This window comes from Balaenoptera physalus (genome assembly GCF_965194825.1).
Source record: "Balaenoptera physalus genome assembly, chromosome: 9".
Lineage (NCBI taxonomy): Eukaryota > Metazoa > Chordata > Mammalia > Artiodactyla > Balaenopteridae > Balaenoptera > Balaenoptera physalus.
Window position 1 is genome coordinate 15,675,437 of NC_138888.1, and position 27,341 is coordinate 15,702,777.

Consider the following 27,341-nt stretch of genomic DNA (forward strand, 5'->3'; position numbering starts at 1 on the left):
ATATAGTTCCCTGTGCTCAACAGCAGGACCTTGTTGTTTATCCATTCTATATGTAATAGTTTTCATCAAAGATGTAGTCTTGAAGCTGAATAACACACACATCATACCAAGAGAAAATAATGCATTCTAATTCCTTTGGGGTCAAAAACTGTGAAAAATAGGCCTTTACTCCTCTGATTTTTCAACAATTTCTATAAATCAGGACCACCTAACCAAATTCTACTAATTCAGGTCAGTTGATTCCTTCTGTTTACACCTCCATACTATGTCTTCAATAGCTGGAGAGAGCAGCGCTTCTCTCTAGAATTCTCTTGTTTTCCTAGCTTAATTTGATCAACTGGTACCCAATGGCATCTATTGCCCTGCCACCCTGGAGAGAACAGTTCTTATCTATAGTTTGTGGGTAACAAACTGGTAGATTATTATTTTATACTGATGTACCATATACATTTTTGTGTACATGCCCAGATATTTGCTAGTCTGAGAACTAGAAGTTTTGCAGTTCACTTACATACCCCAAACAATTTCAGAACACTTCAGAAGTATAACATGATTTTTTTGGTGGGGGGCGGGGGGTAATCAATTTAATTATATGTATTTACATTTAAAATAAACAATTGTTTTAGAAATACAGGGGTACTTTTTCCTTTTGGAGGGCTAGGAAGAGGGAGTGTGGGGTGGCCTGGACCAGCCTGAGACCAGCATGGGGTGAGGGGAGTCTAGGGGGGCACCAAGGTGGAGAAGGCCATCAGAATACCTTTTCTGTTGTTGTTTTAAGAAGTTCTAGAAGGGAATTCCCTGGCAGTCCAGTGGTTAGGACTCCGAGCTTCCACTGCAGGGGGCATGGGTTTGATCCTGGTCGGGGCGCTAAGATCCAGTAAGCCACACGGCACGGCCGAAAATAAAAAAGTTCTAGAAAAGTAAAAAAAGCTCCTTCTAACCCAACTATTTCTGTGAAAGGGTAAACTGAGTCTCGAGATGGAGGCTGAGCACTGCAGGGTCACCGACCCCTCCAGGCACTGGAGATGTGGCCCTTCCAGTATCCGATTTCCACCGTTGTTACCTCAAACCAGAGGCCTGGAGCCCTGGTTCTCGGGAGGGGGAAACATGACTTTTCTAAAGAAGGAAATTAGCTCATTCATTCTTTCAGCAAACATTTGAGCTTCCCTTATGTCTGGCTTTTTCTAGGGTATATAGCAACAAGCAAAACATGCAAAGACCTGGCTCTGAGGGAGTTTATGTTTGAGTGGGTACCAATTCTGAAAAAGAAGTTCATCGGATATTCAACACACTTACTTTAAATGAACAAGTGACTTTTAGAAGATATTCTTATCTGGTCACTGCAGTTGAAGACTGACAAAGCTATTTTCTCCAACACTAGATCATGGCTTCAGAAACAAACAAAACCAGATCGGTCATGGTAACTGAAAATGTCATGTACTCAGTACCACAGATCAGCAACCACGGAAGATCCAAGAGCTAAAGTCTACATGCCCACAGCAGCGAGGAGTGGGGGTCGCCACTGTTCTCATGGGACACACACTCTTCAGGCAAAAATTCTTGTCCAAAATGGGACCAAAGAATCCTGAGCTAGTCCCGCTTCCCCTTCCCTTATTTTGCATATCATATTACAAAGCAAACAGAATATCAGTGGGTCTCTCAGGGGAGAAAATATTTATTTTATTCTAAGAAAACATCATGAATGACAACAGCTATCTAACCTAACAAGATGTCATTTCTTTCTTTGGAGACAAACCATGTATCTCTCTGATGAGCAGAAAAGTCTATGAACTCATTTCCAGAGAAGAGAATCATTTCTGAAAAAGAAATGATTATTCCACTTCAAAAAAAGAAAAAAAAAAGCGTTCAAATGACTGAATCAGTCACATATATAGAGTGTGCCTGACTGCGATCCAGGTAGGGGCACATGATGATTTTCTTGGGCTCTGAGGCACTTTGGCCCCTTCCTCCATAAAAAGGAATATTAAAAATTATATTTTATGACTGCAGTGGTGTAAAGAAAAATATAATCCAGGCTGGGTTTGTTATTATATATTCACTATTATTCTATTTATTTTTGGGGAAAGCATTAAAATGAAAACATTTTCGTGGGCCACTAAAAGTATCATGGCCCCAGGCACTGTGTGTAATGGGTAAGTCAGCTCTGGACCTCAGACTCTTGATTTTTAAGCTACTCAGCATTCTAGTCATACATTAGACAAAAGAACTTCTAGGACTTTCTTGCCAGTAATGAAGATCTGCAGTAAGAAAACCACTATTTTACCAGTTAACAAAATACCGATGAACTCTGAACTCCAACACAAGCAAAGACATCTTTACTCCATTAAAATACCATTTGTCTTTGTAATAACTTTGAGTACCTCAACAAGAATGCAGTGTATCAAATATTCATAATTCCAATAAAGCATGATTATTTTGCAAAAGGCAGACTCTAACCCCTTGTTGCACTTATGCTTTAATGTTATTTTTATTTTACTGTTTGGTTAAAAAAAAAAAAGACCTGGTGTAGAATTGAAAGTATAAATGAGTAAAAGGATAATGCTGTGCTTACCAGGACCGAGTTTCTTCACATATTCCTTTCATTCTAGTAAGCATTTGATATGGAATTGAGTAATAATGTCAGTTTAACATTTCAAGTCTTGCCAAATAGCTTGTGATGTGGTCAGAGTATGATAAATTAAAGGACTTAGGAAAGGAGAAACAGAATAAAATAATTGCCTAGACCTTAAAAAAAGGGTATATCTCCCTCCTTCCTTTCCCTCTTATTGTTCATTGTGGTTTTTCAAGTACTACCACCACAAAATTGCATTGAGATTTTAAATCTTAAAGAAAAAAGAGGAACTTAAAAAGAACAGGAAGAACTTTTCTCGCCAATGAAAAGCATTTAAAATATTACCCAAGGGACTGACTCATTAACAGTAGAGGGCCAACAGGAAGAAATGATTCCAATTTGGGTCACACTATGGTTTACTCTTCCTGACTCCATTTTTATTCCTCATGTATGTACTTTGAAATATGAATTTTCTTTTGTATTTCACCCTTTGGTTATAATATTTGTTATTCTGTCTTACAAAATAGTTAGAAAACAAGAAAAATTTTGCTCATAGAGGGTACTTACACAAAAATACCTAACAAACCTAAATTACAAATTTATTAATCTTTTAGCATGTTTCATACTCAAGTGGTAAAAAAATGAAAACAGCTCACTTTTATGGTTGAGGCCTTTCCAGTGTCTTCACCCACCAACTGCTAACATCCGTCTCCACCTGTAGCAGAAACACAAAATATAAATTGCTTTTTACTTTTCCAGAATGATTTCAGTGGAACATGGATGAGACATCTGGGCCAATTTTAAGGGGCAAAAGGAAGACTGGATGCAAAAAGACCATAATTTTCCTAGGAAAAAGTCATTATAGACCTATGCGACTGGTCTATAGTGGACCTAGGAAAAAGTCACCTATGCTACTGGTCTATAATAGACCTATAGCAACAATCATAACAAGTTAATTTAAAAAACAACTTATAGGGTGTGGTGTTAGAAAGTTACTGTCCAATCTTGATTTTCCCTTTCCCTTGAAATACTCAGAAAATCTAAAAAAGACTTGAACTTTCAATAGCGCTAAAACTTAAGTTCAGTGACTTGCCAGGAGCCAAGAAGAATTTCCTCTACCAGGAAGAGAGATGAAACTCCAAGGAGCGGAAGGAGAATGGATGATTTCACGCAGTCTCAACCCTCGTATCCTTATCTCTGAAACGCAAGTCTTCCACAGGATGTGAACTGCCTTCTAAGGCCATGGCCGCTCTATCCCTGAGCTCCTCTCTATGGCTGTAGCCAATAATTCCTCTCAGTTTCCATCTTTGCAAAGTACTTGGGGTGGGAAGGTAGAAGTTAATGGGGGTGATGCTTAGATGTGGTAAAATTTGGGGTTGCTTTTTTTCTGGTCACTATTTTTGAAAAGAAAGAACCACAGACATTGTATAGGAAAAACAAATGTGCCTAGAAATGTATCAGATAGGTATCTTCATGAACAAAAGTTACTTGAAAATATTTCCAGTTGACTGAGGGATGAATCCAAATAAAAAGAGTGAAAAAGTAGTCACGTAGTAGCACGGCTGGTAAGCGTTAAAAGCAGTAAATAGGGAATAAAGTAGGTTAGTTATTCTAAAAACAGTCCAAATAGAGTGCAAACTTCCAAATTTTTGGAAAAAATGTCTAATAAAAACATTACTATAATAGTTAAGCTCATCTAAGTCTGAAATCCTGGATCATGTTATGAAAAACGGGGAAATGAGTGGGGCTAGATGGTAAAAGCAAGTTAATTTCATTTTGGGTGGGGAGTAAGAAATGCAGTTTCACTTGTGACACTAGTAACTGTTTGGTTTTTTTTAAACTGGAGAGAACAAAGCAATAAACTGCATATTTAAACTTAAGTTCAAAAACAGCAATAAAGGTAATATAGGAAAGGCAGAAAAAAAAGCAGGAATTTTTGATTTCGATATTTAAAAAACAGTCACTGGTTCATTATAGAATGAAATGTCTCATAGACAGATTTCAGGCAAATCTAGTCTTAAAATCCAACATGAAACTCGAATTACTAGAAGAACATATCACAGATATGGAAGAGATGATAAACTTGAGAATGCCATATAAAAAGATCCTTGTGAATAAATTTGAACATCTCAATGGAAACAGTTTTCTAAGGTGGTATTTAATTATTAAAACTGAACCAGAAATATAAAAGCTGAAAGGCTAAGAAATATGGTTCACTTCAAGGATTAGACAATTCCCAAACAGTATAAAAAGCTTTCAGGATATAAAACAAATGAGACTCTTCAGTTTGTTTGGTGAAGCTTATCAGATAACCTAACCTGATAAGACACAGAGAAGGAAAAAAGTAAGAGGCTTATTTGACTTAGATAAACAAGATGGAAGAACATCAAATCAAGTGCTCAGAACTCTTGATTTCTAGTAAATTAAAATAATGACACAACAATATAAACTGGGCTTATTCTATAAATATTATATAAATAAATCTCTTACGCTGTATCAATAGGTCAGATTAACACGTATTCATATTTCCAAAGATGACAAAATAGCATGTGATAAACTCAGCACTTATACCTGATAACCTCTCAGTAATCTAGAAATAGAAAGATCACCTACTATGATTTTTAAAAAGATCTAAAACCAACAGACAACATTTTTGCTAAAAAGTCAGGAATAAAATAAAAAGATGTTCACAAAGTATTAGTGAAAGGAAATGAACAGACCAAATACCACCATCAGCAGGTGCAAGGCTGAATACCTAAAACTCAAGAGAAATATCTAAAAATAACCCTGTTGGAAATAGTAAGGGTGGTATCAGATGATTTGAAATACGTAAAAAGCAATGCTTTTTGTCCAGTGGTAGCAAAGGCCAGTCACAAACAAATGAAAAAAAAGACAGTCTGAAAACAGGTCATATTCAGAAAAATTATGCTTAAAGAACCTATATAGAAAACATTTAAGGAAATCTTTAGGACAATGGTTTCCTCATGAGAAATGTTGAGAAGTATAAATGTACTTTTTTAGAAAAGGAAAAAAAAAAGCATCATCTAGCCAGGAAACTCAATATGAGGTAAACTAATGAATTTATATTTTTGGTCTGTAGAAGGTGAAGTACCATTATAGGAATATGAGAACAGTAAGAGGCTTTTATAATCAGAGAGGCTTATTTATAGGTGAATACTTGAGGACCTCAGAGGCTGTTCTATAAATTCACGATAGAATTTTTAGAAAAAAACACATTAAGAATATTTGATTATCCGGCCTTAAGTGCAAAATGCACTAATAGATTATACTCACAGCATTAAATACAAATAGAATTTGATAAAAAAATACCCTCAAACACTTCATTACACTTTTGAAGGTTGGGGAAATGTTATAAATAGCCATCAATGTTATATTTCTGGAAAGAAAATGTTAATTACACTTCACTGAATCATGATAAAACAGGTCACATTTTATTGCTTTTGGCCAAAGAACAATGTGAAACTTATAGTCAGGAGTACATGCAAGGTGGTGTTTAAAATAAGTTCTATAGGCAAACCACAACTAATGTGAGTTTGAGAATAAAAATAAATAAAATGTCAGGGTTGGTTTTATAAAAAGGAGACACAAGTCCAATATGTCACCATGTCTTTTTAGCTACAGTGTCTAAAATAAGCTTACCTCTCATTTTAAACAACAGAGTGAGGAGAGAAACTAAAAGCCAAGTGTTTCTGACAATAACTACGGGATCAATGTCACAAAAGCGATCACATTTACTCTTTATATCAGGACAAAATTAAAGGCCTGTTAGCTTTGGAGGACGATGATACTGAGTGACTAGGTAAAAACAGGTTTAATGGGTTGAGTTTGGCAGGGTTTAAACAAGGAACAATTTAAAGTCATGTTCGATAAAAACACTTCTACTTATGATAATGACTGTGCAAATACCCAAGGCATAGACACTTTCCCTAAAAATGTCAACTGTTTGAAATACAGGAGCCCCAAAGGCTTGCCCATAAGCATGAAATCTGTTACCTTTATTTCTTGAGTAAAACACATAAAACTTCATAGAAGAAACAAAGTGAGGGTGAAAACTCACATAAAGGGCTACCAGAAATCACAGAATTTTAGGCCAGTGTAGACTATAATGTACTCAATAGCAATAAGACCAAAAAAGGGCAACTTTCCCAATGTTCATGCCCTAAGTATCTAGAAAGTATTCCTTAAATAAGTAACACAGATGGTCAAGTAGACAAAAACAAAGCGAGTATTTTTGAGGGGATACACAGTTTGATCGTGTAAATCCGAAAGGAATCTCTGTATTCAGACCGCAGTCCAGCGCCTGCCCCACACCTGCCATCCTGGGGGGCCGCTCCACGTCTATCCATTCTGATTTGAGAATGCCAGGTAACTCGGGACTCTAGGTCCACTTCGACATAAAAACCACTTTCTCTCTTCCACTTGCCCTTCTTTGAGCTGCCTCATTTCCTTCATAGACCATAAGCAAGCAACAGTAGCTAGTGAAATACAAACCTTCTTAATTTGGCTGCTGAAAGGGGGCGGAATAATATCCTCTATAATTTTGGAAGCCCAACATCCATCTACCCTCCTTCTGACAACCATACCAGCGTTTGCCTCTCCTTTGTCCTACTATCAGCCCAGGTGCTCTGAATGAAATCAGTTAGGCTAAACAATTCATCATATTTCATCTCCCTGATTACTGTGATTGGTGCATGGATAGGCGCGTGACCCAAGCCACACCAATCAGGATCAATGAGACCTAATTGATGTATTTTATTAAAATTACTAAGGAAGAAGAACTTTTCCTGCTTCTATGAGACACGAACAAGACAGGATTTAGAGGCCAGAGTTGCTGTAGCCATTCTGCAAACATGTGGGGCGTGAAAATGAGCCTACATGGAGGAATTTCATTCTGATCAATTCTGTGTGCTTTTCAACTATAAAACAGATCTATACATGCTCCAAGGTGACTTACTTTCTTCTACTCAATATAACGTTTGTGAGGGACTTCCCTGGTGGCGCAGTGGTTAAGACAGCGCTCCCAATGCAGGGCACCCGGGTTCCATCCCTGGTCAGGGAACTAGATCCCACATGCATGCCGCAACTAAGAGTTTGCATGCCACAACTTAGGAGCCCGCCTGCTGCAACTAAGACCTGTTGCAACCAAATAAATAAATAAATAAATAAATAAATATTATGTTAGTGAGATTCCTCCATGTCATTTTGCAGTGTAATTATTTGTGCAGATGTAGAGTATTTCTTTGAATTTCACTGGATACTTCGTGGTATATTTATACGCTCTACTGTTAGACCTTTAGATTGTTTCCATTTTTCTTTCCTATACAAGCAATGTTGTACATGACTCCTGTATTCATACTTCTACATTGTATTTACCTGAACTGGAACTGCTGGGTTGTTCATCATACACATGTTGAACTTTACTGGGTAATGCCAATTTTTCTTCAAGAGTAATTGTACCAATTTACACTCCACCCAGAGTACACGCATACCTCCTTTTATTGTGCTTTACTTTATTGTACCTTGAACATATTGCATTTTTATTTATTTATTTATTTTTACAAATTGAAAGTTTGTGGTAACCCTGCGTTGTCAGATGATGGTTAGCATTTTTAGCAATAAAATATTTTTAAATTAAGGTATATAGTTTTTTTAGGCATAATACTATTAAGCACTCAATAGACTACAGTATATAGTATAAATGTAACTTTTATATGCACTGGGAAACCAAACAATTTGTGTGACTCGATTTATTGTGACATTAACATTATTGCAATCATCTGAAACTGAACCTGCAGTATCTCTGATGTATGCCTATGTATGAGAGTTCTTTTCACTCCATATTATGGCCAACACCTAATACCATAAACTTTTAATTATAGCTATTCTGGTGGGTGATAAATGGTATTACTGTGGTTTAAATTTGCATTTACCTAATTACTAATGAGGCTGAGCATAACTTCATTTGTGTGTTGGCTATTCACGTTTCCTTCCCTGTGAAAAACTTGCTCATACACTTTGCCCATTTTTCTATTGAATTATTTTTTTCTTATGAATTTGTTGGAGTTATTTATATATTCCCCAAAATGTAAATCCATCTGTCTGTTATGGGTTATGGTTTATCTTCAGTCTCTTGACAAAGAGAAGTTCTTAAATATGATGCAGTTATATATGTCTCTTTATGGTGTAATGATTTTTCTGTCTTGTTTAATAAATTCTTTCCCTACCCCAAGGACATGAAGATATTCTTCTATGTTTCTTTTAAAAGTTTTATAATTGTGTATTTTGTGTTTAAGTCCTTGATCCATTTGAAATTAATTACTATGTACGCTGCAAGGCAGGTGCCATTTTCATTTTTTCCATAAGGATAAGCTATTACCCCAGTATCATTTATTTATTCTTTCCACTGATTTGCATTTCAGCTGTGTCACAGAACAGGTTTCTATATAAATGTGGGCCTGTTTCAGAAATACTGTTTTACTGGTCTAATCACTTATCCCTATGGCCAACATTACAGTGTCTAAATCATTTTGGCTTTATAACAATATAAATATCTCTAAATCCTTCTACCTGTTTCTTCTTAAGGATTCTTTTGGTTATTTCTGGATCTTTGTTCTGTATAAGTTTGAGAATCAACCTAAGTTCCACCAAAAACATGTTGAATTTTGACTGGGATTGTACTGGATCTATATTTGGGAGAACTGACATCTTTACAATAATGAGATCATCTATGAATATCTTATCCCCCTCCAATTATTTAGATCTTTTAGAAGTAGTTTTCAATAAAGTTAAAGTTATTCCAGTGTCTACATAAAGATCTTTCATCAAATATGTCTCTAGGAATTTAATTTTTGTTATTATTGGAGAATATACCTTTTAAAAATATATCCTGCTTTTTCTAGAAAGGCTATTAACTTGAAAAAAATGTATTTGGAAATATACAGAAAAGTTGCAAAAGTAAGAACTGTAGTTCCTAGCTTTTTCTTGTCAAAAGCTTATTAGTTGTTTCAGAGAACCAAGTTTTGATTCTGGGATGCCATATGTATTTATAATTGTTCAGACATAAGCAAAAAAACCCATCAGCTACAGAATTCACAATAGAAACTGGTTGACCGAAGTGGGAGTGGAGGGGGGAAATTTAAATGATCAAATATTTTAGAATAAGAGTGTTAAACAATCACAAAAATTTTTCATTCAAGCAGGCAATTATTCATATGCCTCAGACTCAATTTTTATTTTTTCATTCAACAAGTATTTAGGATCTATTATGCACAGACATACATTTCTATTCCCATAGAGACCGCCAAAGACGGACACTTTACAGCTTTCCTTGCAAACTCAATTCAATTTCTATTTCTAATCTGATATCTCTAATTGGCCTTTGTTTGATCTCTCTAACTGGCATGTTTCTAAAGAGATCCAGTGGGTCTCAACCACTTAAAAAAAACCCAAACCCTAGAATTTGGAAGCGGAGACTATTGAGAAGAGGTACACATCTTTCAATAACTAATAGTTATTGGTTTCCTAACCAGTATGTACTCATTTTACCCAAAATGTACTCATTTTACCCACAATTTGATTAAATTATATAGTAAATGTGTGATGTGTGTCAGGCACTATGCCAGGCATGGAGGTTATAAAGTGGGTAAAGCAAGGTCTCTGAGGAATATATCTCATATTACAAAATGGGTGTGTTCTTGGGAAAAATACATACATAAAGCAATCCTTAATAAGTTGAATTGTTTTCTGTGGCATTTTAATAGATACATTAGAAAAAAACTGTTCAAGTGAAGGTTCTACCCACTCAATTCTGATGTAATACATCAGGTTTGCATGACTTGTCAGGCACTGCATTCTGCACAGAAAGAAGACTGATGAAATGACAAGTTCAGTCTTTAGTTTGTATCATTTCTTGGGTTCCGCAGGATCACACACCAACTGTGTGTATGTAGAACTGATTAAAGTTCTTTATATATTATTAAGAAATGTTAGGCTGATACTGCGTGCTTCCCAAATCTGGGCTATATTGAATGGTAAGTTGGTTGTGAATCTTTTAGAAAGGAAACCAAAAGCAGACAGAAAACACAGACTCTGCACACCAGATTTTGAGGACCCATAGCTTAGATTTTGTCATTTCCTGTTTATATTTTTAAAAAGACTAACAGCTGGCACAATGACTTGACAAAGGATCCTTAATTCTAATACTGAACCAGAGATTAGGAGTTAGAGTAGATGACCCTTCCTCATATTCCCCTGTATGTCCCTCTCTTTTTCATTCTTAGAGCAAAGTGGGCCTCTTTATAAAAAAAGCTGGCCAAACAGAACTGGGGATTCCAACACCATTTTCCTTTTATTTTTCAATGTTGGAGGGGAAAATGGGCAAGAATGTGAAGTAGTGAATGTCTCTTGAATGAATGACCTTCATGCAAGTGCTGTTAAAGGCAGTAGGATTACAGAGAAAAATACCGAGCGTCTTCCCAAGATAGCAGGCTTTCAAGGGATGTATACCAGTCAATAGACTGGATGGTAGCTGTATTGCAAATGCTATAATACAGTTATCAACACTTTCCTATCACCCAAGAGACCTGTGTTACTATTAAAATGACCTGAATGCATCCAACATCTGAGTACCAATAATGCACCAGGCATGGGTACTGAGGACACAGCAGTGACTAGGACAGACCTAGTTCTTACCCCCATGGAACCTCCAGTCAGTGGAATGGACTGTCACAGAGTTAGCTAGTAACAACACCCAGAGGCAGCATGCTACCCAGTGTGATCTTGAAAGCATAAAAAGAATATAACTCTAATATTAAAATTTGGGGCTTAGTAGTTAGTACACCAGTGGAGGAATATAATGAGTAAGACAAGACCTTCCAAAGATCCTTGAGTCCAGACAGAAATAAGGAGGAAGGTGATTATGAAAGCTAATAAAGTTTTGGCAGAGTCTGTACTTAATAAAATGCAGGAAACTATAGAAATGGATGAGCATTTCTAAGCAGAAACATTTTATAAGCAACATTTTTTTAAAAATTTATTTATTTAATTAATTTAGTTTTGGCTACATTGGGTCTTTGTTGCTGCGCACGGGCTTCAGTTGTTGTGGCTCGTGGGCTCTAGAGCGCAGGCTCAGTAGTTGCGGCGCACGGGCTTAGCTGCTCCAAGGCATGTGGGATCTTCCCGGCTCGAACCCGTGTCCCCTGCTTTGGCAGGCGGATTCTTAACCACTGCGCCACCAGGGAAGCCCAGCAATGGCTTTTATAGATTAGAGGACTATAGATTAGAGTCCAAGAGCTTCTTTCAACCTAGATCAATAACTTCAAGTGATTCAGAATGTGTTAGCAAGCATCGAACATGAACAATGTTAGTTTACATAGCAAAATTCCCTAAAATGAACAGAATTCAGATGGCTGTGGTTTTTAAAGTTGGACTGACTCAAAAGTAAAACAGATTTTAGTAAAGGGAAACCAAAGATATCACATGTCTTTCTTATACTAGTTATTTAATAAACTAATATTTTGGGAGATAGCTTTAGAAATTTAAATTTGTTGTTGCGGTTTATTTAATGGTGAGTACTGTAAAATGCTTCTGTAAAAACACTAGTTTTATTCAAGCAACATATGGAAAAACCTGTTACATCACTTTAGAATGTTATATTTAGAACGGTAATTTCCTTTCACTAGAGGCCTTTTTTCTTTTCTCAACCTTTCCACATCAGTCAAGAAAAACAGGCTTTGACCTATTGGTTTTTTAAAAAACAAACTACCAAATATATCACAGAGTTTTTGTTTACTATTCATTTAACACTGAGGATATTTCAATAGGCTTTCAGGTTCAGGGAACCCTGAATATGGAGAGCAGACTTCCAATAAAACATTTTACAGTTCCTACCAGTGATTTATTCATCTACACGTTCCCCACCGTTACAGCAACTAGTACTTCCTGGAAATCTTTGGTTTTGCTAATGTGGACTGCTTTTACTTCTAAAAAGAGGGGAAATGCTAAAATTGAATTATGTAGCCCACGAGGAAACTAAGAGGGTGATAATTGACATACGCAAAGAAACCTTCTCATTTTACATCTGTACTTGAGAAAACTTTTTCTTTTTATTAAACTTGTCATTAGCATACCTAGTGTGTGCTTACACAGTTATTTTGCTAATTTTAAAAGGCTCAAACTTTATATGAATGTCATTAAAAAATATTTTGGAGAGTCTAAACTGAACAGATGATTCTTTCTGTATAATTTTTTTGGTTTCTTCATGGAAAACCATTAGGATTTTTTTCAATCTATCTTGCAAGTTTAGATTATATTGTTTTATTTATTTGAGAATAAATTATATTTAGAATAAATATATGTGGTTTTCAGTTTCTAACTCCATGAGCAGATTAATATTTCTTCAGATTCAGTTTATTTGCATTGTTAGCTCAGCTATTTGGGTGTGTACAATAGCCTATAATAGTAAGGACGTTTGGTCATGTGATATTAAAATTAAACCCAGAGCAAAGGCCAGTCCTCTGGTAATGCACAGATATGCTACAGAGAACACACTACCACAAATTTTACTATGAAACTGAAATATAGCACCTATGAAAAAACTGAAATATATTGCCTACTACCATAAAATTGGTTAGAACTGCATTTTCCAATCTAAATGATCAGCAAGTACAGATATTTGTTTAGCATCTGTTTCCCCCATTAGACTATACGAGACCCCATTTCTTTGGTACGTGACAGCATACCCAACACCTAGCACATGGTGGTTGCTCACGAATAGTTATGAAATGAATAACTGAGTGAAATGTCCTCACTGGATAGGTATGCTAAGCAGGTTTTTCTTCTTTTTTTTTAATAAATTTATTTATTTATTTTTGGCTGCGCTGGGTGTTCATTGCTGCACGCAGGCTTTCTCTAGTTGCGGCGAGCCGGGGCTTCTCTTCGTTGCAAAGCATGGGCTTTCATTGTGGTGGCTTCTCTTGTTGTGGACCATGGGCTCTAGGTGCGCGGGCATCAGTAGTTGTGGCATGAGGGCTTCAGTAGTTGTGGCTCACGGGCTCTAGAGCACAGGCTCAGTAATTTTGGTACGTGGGCTTAGTTGCTCCGCGGCATGTGGGATCTTCCCGGACCAGGGCTCGAACCCGTGTTCCCTGCATTGGCAGGCAGATACTTAACAACTGCACCACCAGGGAAGCCCCTAAGCAGGGTTTTAAATGAAAAAGTCCGGCTGATATATAAATGATGACAGGATACATCTTTTAGAGAAGAAATGGTTGAAAATACTAGAACAGGGAAAATAATCAAAAATATCCCTGAAAAGATAGGAGGAACAGGGACCCAGGATCCAGGACCCAGCGTTAAATAAGGTCAGGACCCTTTTGCTGTTAAAACAAAGGGCAGGCAGTTGGGAGTCAGTAGATTTGTTGGCAGGCAGTAGCCCAGTGTGTTCTCAGATGATTTCTAGTTTTCTCTGGGAAGTAAGAGACAAGACCATCTTCTGAATGTGATGGGCAAGAATAAGCATTTGGGAAGAGTGAGGAAGATTAGAAATAAGTCATTTGGAAGAGTCAGGGCATGAGCTGACTAGAAAAAAATCGTCAGTCAGTCAATATCCCACTGTGTCATCCACCTCCAGGTGACAGATCCTTAGGTGGGACATGGGCTTGGGCAAGTGCCTAGCAGAGAGCAGGTAGGACAAGTGGGAAGCATCACAAAAAAGTTTTGGCTTTGGAATCAGGAGACATGGGTCTAGGCCCAAGCTCTGCTCGTAATGAGTTGCCTGACTTGGAGGAATCACTTCATCTCTTTAGAACTTAGGCTTTACCATTTGTAAAATGAAAGCACTGCTTAAGAACCTCCATGATCCCTTCTAGCTCTCAAAGGGCTAAATCTTTACAAAATAACCAGTAAATGAGTCTAACGGCAGCACAATAAATACAGCATAAAAAGTTAGAGTTCGACAGGAACCATTTTTACTGCCTTGGCCCATGGCTTCCTTACTTTCTGACATGGGTTACATCACGACCTCCCCACTAGGCTGCCTCCAATCCTACCTTCATCCTGTCATGTGTATGACAAATGTGATCACGTGGCCTCTTTGTTTCCATCCTTCGGAAGTTCCCCTCATTGCTGACTGATGAACCCAGGCTCCTGAACCCCACCCAGGAAGCCCTTCATTACTGGTTCCTGCCTCACTTCACTGCTTCACTGAAACACTAACTGCAAAATTGCATTTCAAAAAAAGAGAAAGGGAGGATTTTCTCTGTTAAAGCACACATAAAATAAGGGTTATTCGAATCCCCTAAACATACCGATTTACTGCTTTAGGGACACATGCACTGTCATTTGCTATTTTATGACAGAGAGTCCAATTAAAAAACATCATACTCAGAGATCTGGGCCAAGCAGTTTTCAGTAGCAATAGTGAGAATTCTGTGGCTGAGTTAAAATACACTAAGGTGAATTCCTTTCACTTTTCAAGGTGAATATAAATTAAAGCCCTCCCCCAGAGAAATGGGCTTTCCAGAGGAAGTGAAGAAAGACTATAAATAACATTAGCCCATTCATTAAAAGAATGGTATTCAACGATGTTTACACAAGTGGTTCTCACTCTTTAAACTTAAGTCTAAATATATTTTAAAAGCTGTATGTAAAGTAGTAATTTACTGAAGCCAAACCACAAAGAAATTTTAGGAATGCATCCAGGTTATAAAATTCTATTCCCTGCTGCATAAAGAGAATTTTAATAGTTTCTATTTTGGTCATCTATTGACTAATTGTTACTTGGAAAGATTTTGGAACACAAAATAATTTGAAAAATGAAGTTTCAGTCCAATTAGGTTTCTAGGTGAGAGGTAGACATGTAAGCCCCTCACCGCTGAGTAGCCATTTTTCATACCGGGTAACTGGCAGAGGCAGTTACCTCCTCATCCTCAACCTCCCATGTCTGGGAATTTTCTTGTCCTCTCGACACCCTTATTTGCCATCATTTCAGGAATCCTGAAGAGAGAGGGAGGGGCAATGGCAAGAAAGGTTCAATCAAAAGGCTCAATGAATTTCTTTTTCTTTTTGGGCCATGCCGCACGGCACGTGGGATCTTAGTTCCCCGACCAGGGACGGAACCCACGTCCCCTGCACTGGAAGCGCGGAGTCTTAACCACTGAACCACCGGGGAAGTCCCAAGGCTCAATGAATGTTAAGAGAAAGGAGAGACTGCTTCTGGTTGAGGGGGCTCCCAGACTGTCTGTGTAAATGAAGTGCAGGATGGGCAAGCAGGAGAGCTTTTAGGGAAGAGTTAGGAGATGGAAGGAAAGACATTCCAGAACAGTGGGAGAGCACAGGAAACTAGAAAGCCTAAATTCTTCCAAGGAACTAAGACGGGTAATAGTTGGAGTTGGCATTTTGGTGGAAAACAGTAATACGTTCTATCTACAAATTAACAAATTAAAGAAGTGTTTGGTGCTGGAAAAGAAAAATTTTAAGCAATCCAAGAAGATCATCTGTCAAGATCATCATTGTCAAGAACAATACTTTCTTAAGGGCTGGAACAATGTTCATATTCACATTTCTTTCATGCAAAAAAGGAACAAGAATGGGAACGTTCTCAGATTATTAAACAAATAAATGCCAAAACAGAAAACTCCATGGACTAAATAATAGAATTTATATGGCTCAAGACTCATCCAGCAGGTGGCAAAATTTAAGCCAAGAAAATCTCCAGAACGTACAGCAAAAAACAAAGGAAAATAGGAAAGACATGGAGAGTTGATTCCAGGACGTCCAAAATCCATCCCCTGGAGTTCTAGGTGAAGAGTTGAAGAGTGCGTAAGTATTAGTGGGGAAAAAATATCCTGAGCTAGAGGAGACTTCAGATCGTAAAGGCCAAGAAAAAAAAAAAAAAAAGATTAATGAAAAAAGATCACTGGTGAAACATCAGAACTAAGGATAAAGTAAAAATTCCCCAAAGCTTCAAAGAGGTAGACAGATAGACACATGCATACACAATCAACTAAGTTAGAAGAATCAGTCTAGCACCAGACTTACTGGCTACATTAGATTGTAGGTATCAGAGGGGCAATGCCTTCAAAGTTGAGGAACTATCATTTTGAATCTAGACCGAAATTATCAATCAAGTGTGAAGGCAAAATCAGACATTTCCAAACATGCAGTAACAGAGCTTAGCATCTGTGCATATTATATATAAAAAGCTACTCAGGGCTTCCCTGGTGGCGCAGTGGTTGAGAATCTGCCTGCCGATGCAGGGGACACGGGTTCGAGCCCTGGTCTGGGAAGATCCCACGTGCCACGGAGTGACTAGGCCCGTGAGCCACAATTACTGAGCCTGCGTGTCTGGAGCCTGTGCTCCGCAACAAGAGAGGCCGCCATAGTGAGAGGCCTGCGCACCGCGATGAAGAGTGGCCCCCGCTCGCCACAACTAGAGAAAGCCCTCGCACAGAAACGAAGACCAACACAGCCATAAATAAATAAATTAAAAAAACAAATACTTAAAAAAAAAAAAAAAAAAGAAGCTACTCAAAGGGAATAGTCTACCAAATGAAAACAGGAATCTAAGGAAGGGAACAACATGGATGCAGAAAAACAGTAGGAGCTGAATATAACCCCAGAGCAGAAGAGTGTCTATAAAGAATCGAAGCTGTTGGAAAATCTCCTTCAAGCAGCAAAATTCAGTGATTCAGTGTGGAATGTCCTTCTCTATGGATCTTATTATATTCCGTGGCTCCAAAGTGAATACTATTTGCATATTGGTTTTTGATTTTTAGAAACAATCTATGGACAAAACAAGCACTCACAGCTATGCTCTAACAATAAGCATTACCATGATGCTGTAAAAATTATGGTCTAACACATTGGGAGTTTATAGGCAAGGGCTGACCCTCCTGGGAGCGAGGGGGGTTCCTGGACGTGGGACTTTCAGTGCTAAAACTGGGAAAGTCCTGGGTAAACCAGGACTGGCTTGTCACCTTAGTCATGGGGAGAAGAGATGAATAAAGGTCGCTAATATCCTCATTTTGCCGAGCAGAGGTTCGACAGATACTTTGGAAAAGAAATAAGTTGGTGACAACCAACACTAATATAGCAACTGTTAGCAGGGGCTGTCACTTAAGGAATGAGGTTTCTATGTTTGATTTCAGCCCCTTCCAAATGATTTAGATTTCTAAAACAATACATCCATTTAGAGTAGAATGAGTCAAGTCTTATTCATGAGGCATCTAACTGCTAACAAAGAGAATGTTTCAAAGCGAGAAAAACCTAGGGCTCCAAACACGGGAAGCTAACTGAAAATGATTAAACAAGGGATTCTTATCTAAACTTTGATTTGAAAGCAAGAGTATAAACAAAACCCAGGACAGGAAGATCTGTTCTCCTGTCTAGAGGCAGTGTCTGTGCTCTCGTGAAGAATGGATGGTCACAGGAAAGGACAGGAGGAAGAAGCCCTCAGTGAAACAAAAAAAGGGACCAACTGAGCAGAGTTAATCACATAACAGGCCATTAGATGCTATACTGGCACCACAGCTACTGCTGGGTAAACCAGAGTGGCCCTGTTCCCTCCACATAAAAGCTGCTCAGAAGACACCCTGATTCCTCTCTGAAAGTGTGACATTTATGAGTATTATATATTACATTAACTTTCAAAAAAAACCCCATAAATGACATACTGTGATCCAGCTGTTTTATGCCAAACTGTTATTCACATAGCATATAAAAATTCAAAATACGGCGTCTTTTCATGCACATTAATACTTGGAAGTTTGTCTAATGACCCTGAAGAGGGATTCATATCTATAGATAATTTTTTTTGTCTTAAAGAGAATCCAAATCTTAGGTATACTGATCCCCAATTATTTGTACAGGAAGCCGTTAACTTATCTACTAATGATAACACAACCATGAAAGATAATAATTGTTTCATTCCCTTCAACTTAAAAATGCCCTCTGTTAACACCCAAAAGATAAATGGTTTTAAATTTTAAATGGAAAAAGCCCACAGTCCTGCCTTCTGCAAGTCACATAATCAAAATCCATCATGAGCGTTGTACAATGCAGGGAACTAGGGACCTTGATACATTGGACAGCTTTAATAGGTGCCTGCCAAATCACTGAACATTTATCAAGTTTCCTTATTTTTAAGATACATTTAACATTTTAAAAACATACCTGAAATCAGGATATAGTTTACCATTAACATGAACATTTAACACGGCCGGGTTTACTTAGGTTCCTTGTACAACTGTTAAATCAATTGAGTGTCTTAAAAATCCAGAGTCTAGAAACTGAGAAAATCCACAAATATCACATTCATAACTCACTGGAAATGTGTATCATGCTGACTAACATGTTTGAACCCATGAAAGGAATATAAAAAAATGTAGCCCAGGTAAGCTGAGATGTTTGTCCTATAAGTGAAGACAACTGAGATTAGAAACGTTAAGAAGGACAATATTAGACCCAAACAGACCCATTTCTCAATTCTTTTGAACTACAAATTATATACGGTTGATCCACAAATTCCAAAAGAAAAAACAATAAAACTGTGATTCCTCTACAATGTCCATCCATAGCTTTTATATTTTCATTTTAATTACAAGACTCTTAAAACCTTCATTCAGTTATTTCAGGGCATTAAATCATTTCAATGTCATTTATTAAAAGTGAAATTTGCAGCAAGTAAATCTCCACAACTCCCCAAAACAATTTTTTTCAAAAAGCAGTGAAAGCTGCAATTTACTTGCACTCCCGGAAACTATATGAAATGGATTGGAGGAAACTTAATGAAATAATGTAAAACATTTGTGTGAAATTCAAAGTAGTCTGTTATAAGCCCTTTATAACGGGGTAGGAACCGTATCCACCTACATTTTCATTTCCTTTGGTTCCCAATGACAGCTCTGTTGAATACTCAAATTTAAAGGATTGAGAACTAATTATTTTTCCAGGGGAAGAGTCACTCAACTACTTTAAAACCTGGGTAGTTTTAAGTTTCTGCATCCAAAAAAAATTCTCCTAGCTCTTCTTGAAGGATAACATCCTATAAATTCCTACCCGCTCCTACCCTGAAGTCAGTTAGAAAACCACAGCCTGGTAACTCCTAGGCAAAGATGTTGGTGCTTGTAATAATCCAAAAGCACAAAATGGAAATGGTGATGTACCTCCCAGCATTCACTGTATTCTCTACAAAATAAAGATTCATTGTTCAATTGTTTCCTTACTTCATTACTTTAATGGATTTTCTCCCAGAATTAGGCTTAGGGTCTGGAATTGAAAGTTAAAATTTTCCAAATGTCTGAATTTCAACCAGTTGACCCAGTGACGGAGAAATTGATTTATTCTTCAGTTAAAATATTTTAAATGTTTATTTTAATTAATTAATTAATATATTTTTAAAGCTGTATCCCAAAGCTATGTTTCAGGCCTCTTTGCAGTTTTCAACTTAGCCTTGAATGTGGTTCAATTACAGAAGTCAAGATAGCAATGGATAACCTATTGAGGGTATACTATTTGGTTTTTGAGCTTCTCATACTTTTTCTCTCCAACTACTGTTTAAAATTTCACCAAATCCATCAAGCTTTCTTAGGCTACCATAAGCCACACATTTTATTTACACTGCAAAATCATTTCATATTTATTATTCTCTACTGCTCATGTGGCCACTTGATCAAACACTTTGTTTTAAAAGGCATGTAGGTTAGTTGACCTTTTCTCCTAAACCAAACGAAAAACCAGTCTGAGAGTCGGGCAGTCTTTTCCATGTCTCCTAGCTACTCATGGCACTCAGCACATAAGTGGTACCACACAGGGATGGCCCTAGTTCCTGAATCGGTGAATGTGTGTAGTAGCCATCAATATGAGTTCAGCACAGTTCTCTATTCTCAGAAGGGAGAAAGAACCAGATCTGATTTTTAATGTTGTGCTGGACGTTTGAGACTTCTCACAGTCACATTTACCCCACTGAAATGTGATATCATCACAAATTCCCAGCTACATCATGTATGTGTTTCTCTTATTACCACTTGAACTTGCATGTGTATTTTGTTGTTGGAAATTTAGACTGCTTCTCATTTTATCTTAGAAAAACTTAAAATTAACAATATATGAATATCATCATATTTAAAAAATGAGGAAACTTTTGTACGTATGGCATTTATTATGGACCCATAATAAAAAGTGACAGTCCCACTTTTCCAACCCCTGAACCCCTCCTTTTTCTCCTAGCAGAGCAGATCCTCCTGGCTCACGCCCAACCACTCTCTTAACAATACCCTTCACTCCCTTCCACTCTTGAACTTTGCAATTCCCAGGAAAAGACCAACACTAGGTTAGTTTCCATCCTTCTACTTGCCATCTTTCTACTATATCTCTGGGACTGAAAACTAAAGAGAAACCGGACATGCATCATGATACCACAATAAATCCATGGTTGCCAACCTCAGTTGGGTTCTTGATCCTATTCAACCATCTTTTGACATTATTTTTTAATTGAATGTTAACTGAACACCTATTGTGTGCCAGGCACTGTCCTGGGATAGCTCTTCCTGCCTTAATCCTCATCCACTCCTTCTATAGTTCTTCTCTGCAGCAGGTTTATCATTCACTTTGCCCCACAAACCTTCTAACTCGGCCCACCCCCTGTTCTCAGAAGGCAGCCGCTACATTGAGGAAAATGAGGCCATCAGGAACTCCCTCTCTCTCTCCTTCCTAAGGCTTGCACTTACAAGCCACCTCTGGCTCCACTCTCCCTTGCTGTCTTCCTGCAGGCTCAGGGGAGAGGACGGTTAGAACTTAGGAGGGACGTCTCATCACCAGCGTCCTCCATCTCATCCGTACGTCACTCTCTCCCAGACATCCGAACTCTCCCTCGCCATTGGCTGTTTTCTCTCAGCCTGTATCCGTGGTGCTTTTCAACCATGCTAAGCATCCCCTTTGGACCAGTGCCGTCTTCCTCCTCCCCTCAGCTTTGATCGTCTTCCTTACTTGACCATATTTTCTGTGTCACTGTTTATGATCCTCTTTTTCCTCATCTCTTATTGACTCCACTCGTGCTTCTATTCCTTTGTTCTGCCACTGAGATGATTAAGGCACAGGTCTTCAGAGGCTCCTGAATCTTTACTTACAGCTTTAAGCAAAGCCTTCAGACCTGTATCTCCAATAGCCTGGAGAACATCTCATAGCGGTCTCTTGGCTAACTACCCGTCAGGGTAAAGCCCCACATCCTGCCCCACTACTCCGACTCCTGCGAGCCTCACATGGCACTGCACACGCTGGCAATACTGCCTGCCTGTACCACCTCTGCCGGATGCACTTTTTCCTGCCTCTCTGGACTCCGTCCTGCTCTCGCCTCTGCCTGGTGTGTCACTCTCACCCTTTGTCACCTGGCCAACTCTCTTTCGTCCCTCAAGACTCAGTTCCAACGCCAATGACCTCCTTCGGGAGGGCACCCCTGAGCAGTGCGTTTCCAGGTGATGCCCTGGCTCTGCTTCTTCATTAGAACTGTGATCTCAAGGGCAGAAACCTTGTCTCATCTGTGGGGCCTCAGGCCCAGAGTCACTAGTCAAAAATGTGAAACTAAATTATGAGTCTTCAAAGGAAAGCAAGTCCATTCGTTGGTTGCTCCCAGATGTGAAGTGTGTTTTTTTGGCTTAGTAAAAATAAATAAAAGGTGCTTTAAAAAAAGAAAGCATTGCATAAGGTATTTGCACAGAATCGTTTAAGCCTAAATAAATAATTACATCATTAGCAAAATATCAACTAAGTTCGAAAAGGGAAATTCAAATGAAGTCATCCTAGAAGGGCATGAAAACGTTAGTCTTCGATACCCTCTAATTTAAAGGCAGCTAGTTTTACTGCACTTTCTAGTAAATAAAACCAACAATTAGTGATATGTACCTTTTCAGGGCAAAATGTCTTAGAAAGTGTTCTTTAAAGCATCTCTTCGAGGTAGAGCTCCTTTCCGTTCCCCTCTTCCTTGTCTTTTAACCACCAGTATCCCTACAACCAACACTACCTATGTAAGAATAAAAAGTCTGATAACCGATTCTCTGTATCTCTGTTGGACTCACAAAGCAAACTGCAGGTGTCATGAGGCACTTGGAATTACTTTATTACAAAGTTTATACTCGAATTAGTGCTCAGTATGGTCACAAAATATTGGCTGCATAAGGCAGGCTGTAGACCAGGATGCATAGGATAGTAGGATCCTATTTTTGGAAAAATGAAAAAAGACAAGGTTGCAGGAAAACATCTGGAAGGATATAAAGCAAAAATGTTACAAGTGGTTGCTGCCTCCGGCTGGTAGAATTTAAAGTATATGAGTATTTTCTTCCTTCCCATCCCCTAATCATCATGTATCACTTATACACTCTTGTAAAAAGTTCTTTAAATAATAATAAACTGAGAAGCATGTCACAGACCTCTGTGATATCCTCTGAGTCTTCCTCACACTGTTCACTGGAGAGATATCATCCTGAACTCTGAGCTCAGCCCTGAGACAAGTCAGATCCTTAAGAAAACGAAGATGAGTCGCTGAGGCCTGAGAAGGCTTAACATAATCGTGTACAAAAGGCACTGAAACTCAGGTATTTGCATTTTTGTGCCTGACAAGGTTTTCTAGATGCATTTTACATGTTCAATGACTATTTCTTCATCTATACCTAATGCCTAATTCTTTCAGACTCAGTTCATATGTAACCTCCCCTGGGAATCCTTCCCTTATCAGTCTGGTTTGGACTGAGGTCCTGTAATAGAAAAGAACAAACCTGACTGCATGGTGGATCTATTCCTTTAGCTCTGACCCTTGTGCTCTGTTGCCTGTGCTTAGCCATGCTGGCTCTGCACCTTTGAAAAGAATGTTGCCTAGAGCTTGAAATATACATGATAGCCCATTCTCAAGGCTCAGACCTTTTCCATTCATATAGAGATAAAGCTGCAGAACAGAAAACAACAATCATCTTGTTGGAGGTTTATAGGAACATTGTGAGCAGATCTAGTGGCCAGCAAGAAGAACAAAGGATTCGGGCAACAGGAAGTTTGCAACTACCAGCCACACCCCCTCCCCTTTTAGAAGCCTCAGTCTTAACTCGGGTAAGTTGGTTCTTTGGGACACTAGTGCACCATTTTCTCTGTCTGCTGGCTTTCTGAACAAAGTGGTTATTCCTTGCCCCAACACCTCGTCTCTCGATTTACCGGCCTGTTGTACAGTGAGCAGTACAAGCTTGGACTCGGTAACAGGCCTTCCTATTTGCAGTTGAACTTTGCACACAACTACCACCCTTGCGTTCTCTCCCCTGCATTGTGATGCCATATTCCTGTCTGTATTCCCAACTGGACTCTGCGCTCCAAGGGGGTGGCTACCTTCCTTTTTTGCTCATCACCTGCAGCAGGAGAACTGTGCATGACACAAGGTAAGAGAAGTTCAGCAAGCATCAATCAAATGAATTAATCCACCCATAAAGAGTACTCTGCCCCATCCCCGGTACATCAGGGTGCCTGCCCTTGCGCGATGTATATGCAATACTCTGCCTTCCGAGAATCACTGGGGACAGAATACCCAACAAACTGGCCTGAAAAGTGATCAGGAAGGCTTTTAGTTAGATTGGAATAGCCCAGGAATGCTCAAGGGGAGGCAGCAGGAGGTTGTGAGTTGAAGCTCATGCAGATCTTCAAGAGAAAAAAGAAGGGAAGACTTGTAGAAGGAGAACATTGAGAGCAAGGGGCAGGGGCAGGAAAAACATGGTATGTTTGAGACAAAGACATAGCACGTGGGCACACTCTACATCTCTCTAAACCTCCCCACCCGCCCCACTTGGCCTAATTTCTCCACTGCCATTACCATCATTATTCTATCTTTGACCCTCTTCGATGGAGGCCCTTGGGGAGCAGGAATACATTTTTCCTGCTCAGATCAACAGTGATTTTACCTGCTAAGTGAGTGTTCCCTTTCCATATTGACAATAAACCATGTGTGGCACCCTGCATGTCTTTGTGTTACTTTGTAAATGGGTATGTGGGGATATGTCCTTTATCCTACTATACATGCTAGAGAACAGTGCTATAACTGTAATTCTGGGCATTCCCAAAGTGCCATCCACAGGGTAGTATTCAAACATGTTGAACCGATTCACGTCTGTCGAGAATCTCACCTAACACGCAAGAGACAGAACTGTACTGCAGCCGGGGGTCACAGAACACTGGGCAGGGCAGTTTTCATAGTCAAGGACGCAACTTCAGGCTCTGCTGGATCAAGGGGTGCTTGGTACTTGAGCAGCCTGCCTTTGCTGGCCATCATTACTGCTTTCCTATGATAAGCCCTATGCTGCCTGTTAGGGGATTAGTGAATTGAACTGCATGGTCCTCTGGACCTTGGTGTTGTCAGATCTATTGTCAGAGGGGTCTCCTTCCTTACCTCCCCCCTTATTACCACCAGCTAAACGGTCAGGAGTTCTCACTATTCACTTAGTTGAACTGCATATATTTATTAGAACAAGTTTACATTGTGTTTGCAACCATGACAAGCTTTGTTGCCATCACTGAAAGGCAAGTAAATAGAGGCAAGCTAGTCAAAAGACAGACCTTGTTCTCTGAGTCATGTCCCCCCAGGCAGCTGACACTCACAAGCGGACGCTAACCTCAGGGTAAGCAGGGCCAGCAGAGCCCTCACTGCTTTCAAATGTCCATTCTACACACAAGTAAAGGAAGATTTCGTTTTGTAATAATTAAGAGAGGTTTTATGAAAAAGTAATTACAAGAATAAAAAGTTTTTTAATATTAAAAATGACAATATCACAGCCTGTGCACACTATTTATGCAGAAGATGACTGTTGCCAGGGATAGGATGCCTGTACCAACGACAGGTGGTGACTATGGAAATGCAAAACCTGACCTTACTATTAAGCCTAAAGCTGCTTTTCTTTTCCCAAAAGGAAAGGAGCCTTCTTCATCCTATTCATAATAGAATGTGATAATGTGGTCTAACTTAAGTACTTTAGATCTTAAATGAACCAGTAAGACTTCTAAACATGAGTATGCCCAAGTTATTAATTATTCTTCTTGTATCTTAATAGTTCATGTAAAAATAAGAGGATTGAACTAATCTTTAGCATTTGGAGCCAAGATTCTGGGATTTAATTACTTTGATTTTTATGTATATGTATATATAATATTTACATAGAATGTGTATTTATGTATATAAATATGCATATAAAATATAAAAACATATCACTGCTCTGGAAGTCAAAGCCTATGATACAGACATACAGCCAAGTGGTCTGTCTAAAATTCAGGACATTTGATAGCCTGTATGCACAAGTCGCTCCCTAGCAAATAACAAGTTCCTTATACTCATAAGTTAACTCTCTTGTGACAAAAGCATTAGTATTCACTAAAATAACAGAGAGTCACACAGAAGCCAACTAGCTTCACCGTGTGACTTTCGGTCAAAAAAGAGTCACGACCACAAAGAAGAACACGACCATTAAAAAAGTTCCCACAAGGCTCACGTCAGTTTGGAATGTGTGTTTTGAAGGTCCAGATCTCCACAGAGGGGCTCTCAGTGCCACCACCCATCTTCTGCACCCGGGTTTCCATCTTTCTTTACTTCCATTCCAGCCATCACTCTTGACAGCACCAGGTTGCCTACTGAGGACCCTAAAATAACCTGATCGAGGGCCCCTAGCCTCTCCCAGCACAGACCCCCATCAGCCATACCCTGGGGCACCCTCACAGCCTTGCTACGTAACGTGTGATCCAGGCAGGACATCTGGGAGCTGCTGGAAAGGCAGTCGGAGCCTGCAGGTGATTCCTACGCAGAGAGAAGTGGAGAAGCTACTCCAGACTTCACCACACAAGACAGGGCATCATCTGTGGCCTCTGGATACAAATCAGATTCTCCAAATGGAGCTTCTTCACAGACCCTTGCCCCCAAACCCATGCATGCCCCAAATTCTACCACCTGTCTTCTCTAGAACTCAAGAGTAGCCCCCCTTCACGCTGCCCATCATGGACCCCCAAGCCTTCCACTCTCTGTAAAGCTGCCCTTGGAAGCACCTGATGCTTTCCCTTCTTCCTCAGCTAGTGTCACACCTGCAGCATCAGCCCCGAAGCTTGGTGGTCCCCTGGGAGATGGCCTTGGGCAGGCTTGTCGGGTTCTCTCTCCCGCTGGAACCCAGGCAGCAGCAGTGAGCTTGCCAGCACAGGCCACACTCAAGACCGGGGATCATGCCATCCAATGGGGCCTCAGGCCAAAGCACTGGCAATGATTATCATGTCGGGCGCTTCACAGACAGGGTGTTGGGAGGGACTTATGGCTAGGAAGAAAACAGGCCAGGGAGCCACAGAGTCAGTGGAGAGTTTAAAGACTGATCGCTTTTGGAAATTGGAACAAGCAAAGGGTTCAGCACACATCTAGAGCTCAATAAAAATGGATTGGACTAAGTGAGTCAAGGACCCCCATAGTCAATGCTTTGGAAGACACTTTTGAGTTAGCTGCACAGACACACACAAACACACAGCCCCCCGCCTGAGATTCCAGACACATGATGGTGGTGGTTGGGTGGGAAGGATGGCTGTGACCAATGACAAGCTGGGGGGATGAAGATAAATCCTGTCCTGCTGAGCTGGCAGAAGAAAGCTGGACGAGATGTCCCAACATGTTGTAGAACCTTAGCCCTCGTATGTCTATGGCTCCCCTTCCCCACCCATTTTCTACGAACACGTCCACCTCTGACTTCAGTGAAGATGGCGA

At 39.2% G+C, this 27,341-nt stretch overlaps 1 protein-coding gene across 4 annotated transcripts in view; it reads right to left on the reverse strand.

Annotated features, from left to right (window-relative positions):
* PLEKHG1 (pleckstrin homology and RhoGEF domain containing G1) overlaps window positions 1–27,341 on the reverse strand; it is a 223,315-nt gene that overhangs the window by 160,679 nt on the left and 35,295 nt on the right. For all 4 annotated transcript variants that reach the window (XM_082474412.1, XM_082474414.1, XM_082474411.1 and 1 more), the window contains one exon: window positions 3,229–3,287. The gene's annotated coding sequence lies outside the window, so the exon portion shown is untranslated. The remainder of the gene's footprint in view (window positions 1–3,228; window positions 3,288–27,341) is intronic.